Here is a 7,308-nt window from a genome sequence, read left to right on the forward strand (position 1 = left end):
AAAAGAAACTACCATCAGAGTGAACAGGCAACCTACAGAATGGGAGAAAATTTTTGCAATCTACTCATCTGACAGAGGACTAATATCCAGAACCTATGCTTCACTTTCAGTGGAATTTTGTCACTACAATACTTTCTCCCCAAATCTAGATGTGAACCTTCACTGTGACTCTCATCCAAGTAAATCCTTCATCCCTGATAACTTCCAGTCACTCCTGCTGGTTATCTATATCTATTTCCATAAACATTGTTCTTGTATCCATGTCACTGCTTCCCACACCAAGGTTGCTCTTCACTTGGTCGCTTTTGCCTCACGATTCTTCTTATCACCTATCTAAAAAAAATCACCTGAAATTTCTTCTATTTCCATGGAAATGGAATGAGCTAAAGCTAATTTTCACTTAACCTTCCAATTCACACCTCTCTCAGAGTTCTCAACTTTTCTCTCCTCAGCTCCCTTAAATGTGACATATGTGAAAAGATGGTCTTCCTCCCCACTAATCAATGCCACGCCTGAGTCAGCAATCATTTTGTTGCTATTTCCATCTCCTGAAATGCAGCCTAATTCCTTCCATCACTGCCTTCTTTAGGCCATTACATGGGCTGATATTACACCTGAACTAATTATTTTAAAGAAGCTTATGGGCTCAGTATTGATATCTTTCCAAAGAGGACATCAAATTCAGAATCTATAATTGCAAACATGGTTATGCTTACACATGTAACCATTATAGACATCCTTAAACAAAGTTAAAAAGAGTAAAAAAAATCTGTAATCCAAAGCTTATTTTCCTAGTAATAAATAAGCTCTTCGAAATCAGAGTGGGACTAAAACCTCTCCCTACTCCTGCATTTAGCATTTGTTATGACCCATCTCTCTATCACTCATCCTTCTTTGGAAATCATCCAGTGTCCTTGCCTTCTTTTAATGAGGGGTTCTGCATTGCCTGGCCTCCTCTGTATACCTGAATCCTGAGATTGGTGCTGGGTTTTTGGCGTGTGGTAAAGATGCAGACACATACTGTCCGTGGACACTTGCATCAAGCCTGGGCAGATACCGGTGTTCCTCTCAGTTGATTCAATTTAGGGGTTCTGATCCGTAACAGTAGTAACTATGGGATGTATAATTCTCACGTCCTTCAGAACCCACCTCAGCCTCTGCATTCACACTTCAAAGAGATTATTGATTTCGAGATCTAATATCCTTTTCTGGATACTTTGATTTCACTTTAGGTGAGTTCGCCTTGTTATGTGTTTCCCCACTACTCTGTGTTTCTTCATTTGTAATATTTACCACCCCAAAAATTATTTTTCCTGTTTCTCTCTCCATCTCCTGTGCTTTCTCCTGAATCATCTGTGAGGCATAGCTTTGCCATTTGCTGTTTCTCAGTGCTTGTTTCTCTTCCTCTCTCCCTCTCAAAAGTTCGTACAATTTCCAAAGGACTTCCTTTGGAAGACCACCTTTGCAGCCTAAAAAATCATAAATAAATAACAAAATGATCAACCAGGAAGTAATTGCTGATCACTTCAGAGGAAAAGATATACTTGTGAGGAGAACACACAGCTGGCTCTCAGTGAAAAGCAAACCTAAACAAATTAGCAGTCCTCACACCCCAGTGCAAGGACATGTCTGCCCCAGAGGATTAGGCAGCGATGACAAGGATTTTGAATCATGGGCAATTGACTTTACTGAAGAATGCCAGTGCAGTGAAGTCCTCATCCTGGAAAAATATCATAAGTTTCATTTGTCTTCAGTTTTACGTTTTAAAAAAATTAACAGGCTTTACTTTTGGGGGCAGTTTCCAATTCACAGAACAAATGAGTGGAAATTACAAAGCATTCCTACACACCTCCACTTGTCTAGCTCCCCAGTGACCCCTGTTCTTCATATCTTTTTTTTTTTTTTTTTTTTGGAGACGGAGTCTCGCTCTGTCACCAGGCTGGAGTGCAGTGGCACGATCTTGGCTCACCGCAACTTCTGCCTCCCGGGTTCAAGCCATTCTCCTGCCTCAGCCTCCCGAGTAGCTGGAATTACAGGTACGTGCTGCCACACCCAGCTAATTTTTGTATTTTTAGTAGAGACGGGTTTCACCCTGTTGACCAGGATGGTCTGTATCTACTGACTTCGTGATCCTCCCATCTCAGCCTCCCAAAGTGCTGGAATTACAAGCATGAGCCACCACACCCAGCTTGTTCTTCGTATCTTATATTAATGTGCTGCATTTGCTACAGGTGAGGTTTTAAATTTTTCTTACAATTGAGTTTTGGCTCAGCCTGCTTGTGAGCAGTGTGTGAGCAGAGCTGCATGTGTGGGTGTGGAGGAAGTATAATTTCACAGATAACCATTTGGAGAGAGGTGAGAGTTTATCTTTGAAATTTTACTCATGCGGAAATTCATGTCTGACTTCATGCAGATTTATCAGTGTCCAGCTCTAAACCTCATCACTCTCCACTTATGCACCCCACCTACCCTTTTCCCCTCCCAGAATCACCCTCATTTCTACTGCCTCTTGCACTAGGTGGCTCCATGCCTTTCAAAGTTCTTATCTCTGCCTACATATTAGCCTGCATCTCTCTGCTTTTTGGTCCCTCATCCTGATTGAATGTCCTCAACTACTACCTTCCATTACTTTCTGAGCCTGCAGGTCCTCATTGCATGGACCCGTTTAGATGTTACAGTTGACACCGGAGTTTTTAAAGTAAACATCAGCAGAGTCAGTGGAAAGATTATTTGGGGACAGAGCTTCATTGAGGGGTTGATGTATTTTCTTGCTCTCTTTTAAGTCAAACCCTATAATTGACTAATATGCCTATGTGTTAGACAAGGTTTGAACATATATAAAAAAGCTAAAAGTATTATTAAAACACTTATGAGCTTTAATCAACAAAGCTTAACTTAAATAAGATTTGCAGAGACATGAAAATACTAAGAAACTGTTTCCTAGTATAGAGCTTCTTTCCTGCCCTTCCCATTTCACCAAGCAACAAAAAAAGCCCTGGCTGTGGCTGGCTCGGTGCCAATGACACTAAAGATGACATAAATAGTAGTTTACATGGGAGAAATCTCTGGAAACTGTCACTCTTTCTTGCTTATTGTTTTTAAAGCTTTGTTGGAACTCCCAGCTTTAAAACTCACTTTTTTTTTTTAACCAGAGGTGATGATTTAAATTTTAGGGTATTGCAGCTGAAAAAGATCTTAAAGCTCTTGCCCAAGTCAAGCAGAAGTTACAGCTGTAACTGATATCTTTAAAGTAGGAAAAGAAAGGCTCAAAGGTTCAAATGGATAGAACAATGTTTATTAGGGCATTGAATAATTCTTTGGATCCATAGAATAATCAAAGCTGAGATTCAGGACAAGCACAGTCCAACTTCAGAAATCCAGACTAATGAGATGGCTGGCTGAATTAGTTAAAAATCTGAATTACATAAGATTGGGAAGAAATCCAATTTTTAAAGTCCGGAATTTTAAAAAGAGGCAATTGCTAATATTGCACTGTAGCAAATGCATATCTGAAAAAGTTTTTCCTAGTAGAGATATATAGGGAAACTTATTTCATAAACAGATATGACTCGTATAAACAATAAACTATCTTTTCCAAGGAATATACAGTGATTAGCCTATTTTAAATTATTGATATTTGGATAGCTTGATTATAACAGTCACTGTGTTTGAAAAGATGTCATAGCACACAAAATATAATATGACTCACAGTACATATAGTATGCCAACATAAGTTGCATTGACTAATAGAATCCATCACTTTTAAATTAAACTAATAACAGAAGAGAAAATAATAAAGGTTTAGTGTCAGACACAGATCACATATTTCTTTGGTCAATACTTGCAATAAAATGTATACTTACATTTATTGAAAATTATAAAATATTTGACTCCATCTCTAGATATATAAAGATAAATAAATATATGTGTATCTTTGTGTGTAAATCTGTATGTGCCTATGTGCTATATATACAGGCACCCATATGTATGTGTTTGCATTGTATTTATATACTATGTCTATGCAAACATGCATGCATGTGTTTAAAAACTTGGTTACAGGACTAGAGAATGGAATATGACAAAATCGCTAATCATCAGAATTTGAAATTGGAACTAGAAGATATTACATTAGCTCTGTTGTAAAGATACACATATACATTTGTATTACTTGATTTTTCTTAGGGTCTCAATTTTTTTTCTTTCAGCATATTCTACTGACTGCCTCCTGCTTAGAAGTGAATGAGGTTTGACCATTGAAATTGACAAGATTTTCACAAATGGAGGAAGCTTGAACGAAGCATTATCCATCAGCCCATTATGGTTGGTGCCATTGTCGTCTTTTCCCTATTACACAGGTTGGGTCACTGTAACATCAGCAGTCTGTCACTGTACCCTGTTGCATCACACATCCATTATTCACTACTATAGAGTAAATTTTGGTAAAATTATTACAATGTGATTTTTAAAATTATCTACCATAATTCTTTTTTTAGTAGAAGATGAAATAATCACACTTGTCTTTCTTACTTAAAATTGTCATAAAACCAGAACAGAATGCATGAAGAAGCTATTAAGAACTCTGAAAAGTAAATAGTAGCAGACAGTTTAGGGGAAACGACCAGAATTTAAAGTACCACTGAACTCTCAGTGTTGCCTCCAGTATCCTCTAACTTGAACTTGACCACACCGCAAACCCAGAAGCAGTCACCAGAGCATTGATACAGAAAACGACAGGAGCAATCCTCTAGTTCAAACTCAAGAAACATGGCAGGGTGCAGTGGCTCATGCCTGTAATCCCAGAATTTGGGAGGCAGAGGTGTGTGGATCCCTTGTGGTCAGGAGTTCGAGATTAGCCTGGCCAAGATGGCAAAACACCATCTCTACTAAAAATACAAAAAAGTTTAGCCAGGCATGGTGCTGTGTGCCTGTAATCCCAGCTACTTGGGAGGCTGGGTCAGGAGAATCATGTGAATCCGGGAGGTGGAGGTTGCAGTGAGCGGAGATTGCACCACTGTACTCCAGCCTGGGTGACAGGGTGAGACTCTCTCTCAAAAAAAAAAAAAAAAAAAAAAGAAATAAGAAAGATAACTCTTAACACTCAGTGAGAGTAGGGATTATTATGTGTTTTTCCCCTTTATTCTTGGATGCCCCAGTCCCCAAGCAATCTCATGGCAGCATTGGCAGCAGAGCCAAAACTCTAAGGAAGGGCACCTCCCTGTCTGATCAGAGGAGCTGTCATTACCTACGGGTCGTATGAAACTCTATTGCTTTTGCCTGTCTCTGCCTACCTGTCACTGAACAACAGAGTGGGACACCCAAAGCCTTAGATTTCTGGTATGATGACCACGAGGGGAAGACCAAGGGTACTGCAGAAGTACTAGGGAGATTGCAGAGAGAGGAGAGCTTGAGAAAGTGATCGCTGAGTGTTGATTTTGTACTTCTGAGTTCATTTCAAATGATATATGCATGGCTTTGACCCTTATTAGCGTCAATGGATTTTGAGAACTGAACTATGGGATAAACCACTGCCCATGTCCCAGCCTGGCCACTGGGTGGTGCTCGCCTGGATCAGATATAAACAACACTGCAAAGGATTTGAAAACAGTTATATTGGATAATTTATAATCCGTAAAAGACTGGTTGGAACTTGTAGTCTAAGCCCAACTGATTGCCTGTCAAACAAAAATATCAACATTATTTGTAGGATTTTTTAAAAGACCCACAGTCTCATAATAAGATATTTAAAATATCCAGGATAATATCCAAAATTATTTGGCATCCAATAACCTAGGAAAATCACAACTCACAACTCATATATGGAAGAACAGTCAATTGACATATATGCCGAGATGATGCACTTGTTATAATTTTCTGACAAAGATATTAAAGCAACTATTATAAAAATGGCCCAATAAATAAAGGCAATCACTCTTTTAACAAATAAAAACATAGAAAATCTCAGGAAAGAAATAGAACAAAAAAGACGCCAAGGGGAAATATTTAGAACTAAAACATAACATTAATTGAGAATTGACAACAAAAACAAACCTTAGATTAGCTCAGAGTCCATGCATTCGATTCCCGTGACTCTTGTCACAAATTACTACAAATTGGGTGACCTAAAACAACAGAAATTTATTCTCTCACAGATCTGGAAGCGAGAAGTCTGAAATGAAAATGTTGGCAGAGCTGTGATTTATCAGAAAGCTCTGTGAGATGTGATTATTTTCTTCTTCCCAGTTCTGGCAGTTGCTGGCATTCCTGGGCTTGTGGTTGTATCCCTACAATATCTGGATCCATTGTCACACCGCCTCCACCTCTTTGCTGTGTGTTCCTTATAAGGACACTTGTCATTGGATTTATAACCCACTCCATTAATTCAGACTCACCTCATCTAAACTCATTTTCCATGTAAGGTCACATTTACAAATCCTGGGAATTAGGGCATGGACATACTTTTTTTGAGGGTCACTGTTTAGTTGATTACAGCCTGTGAATTTAAAGATAGTCCTGTGTAACAGGACAGTCCAATGTAAACAACAGAAAAAAATCTGTTACATGAACAGAGCCTGAGACACTTGTGAGAAGATACCAAAATATCTAACATTTGCATCACTGCAATTACAGAACTGGTGAAAGATGTGGTGTTCAACAAAAATGTAAAATAGCTCTCTTCCTGTACTCCATCATGGGGCAGGATCAAGGTGAAAAGGAGAACCCCATGCGGGAACTTCACATCCGCCAGCTCTGTCTCAACATCTGTGTTGGAGAGAGTGGAGACAGACTGACTCGAGCAGCCAAGGTTTTGGAGCAGGTCACAGGGCAGACCCCTGTGTTTTCCAAAGCTAGATACACTGTCAGATCCTTTGGCATCCGGAGAAATGAAAAGATTGCTGTCCACTGCACAGTTCGAGTGGCCAAGGCAGAAAGAATCTTGGAGAAGGGTCTAAAGGTGCGGGAGTATGAGTTAAGAAAAAACAACTTCTCAGATACTGGAAACTTTGGTTTTGTGATCCAGGAACACATCGATCTGGGCATCAAGTATGACCCAAGCATTGGTATCTACAGCCTGGACTTCTATGTGGTGCTGGGTAGGCCAGGTTTCAGCATCGCAGACAAGAATCGCAGGACAGGCTGCATTGGGGCCAAAACAGAATCAGCAAAGAGGAAGCCATGCGCTGGTTCCAGCAGAAGTATGGTGGGATCATCCTTCCTGGCAAATAAATTCCCGTTTCTATCCAAAAGACCAATAAAAAGTTTTCAGTGAAATGTAAAAAAAAAAAAGATCAGCCAGCAGCCAGTAGGGTA

The 7,308-nt window shown here is 39.5% G+C and overlaps 1 pseudogene across 1 annotated transcript; it reads left to right on the plus strand.

Annotated features, from left to right (window-relative positions):
- The first annotated feature begins 6,688 nt into the window (after positions 1-6,688).
- Positions 6,689-7,284, plus strand: LOC105515682 (annotated as a pseudogene). Its single transcript, XR_001002366.1, has one exon. The product of XR_001002366.1 is annotated as a 60S ribosomal protein L11-like (transcript).
- Positions 7,285-7,308: the final 24 nt, after the last annotated feature.

The sequence above is a fragment of the Colobus angolensis genome, unplaced genomic scaffold, assembly GCF_000951035.1.
Source record: "Colobus angolensis palliatus isolate OR3802 unplaced genomic scaffold, Cang.pa_1.0 Scaffold268, whole genome shotgun sequence".
Lineage (NCBI taxonomy): Eukaryota > Metazoa > Chordata > Mammalia > Primates > Cercopithecidae > Colobus > Colobus angolensis.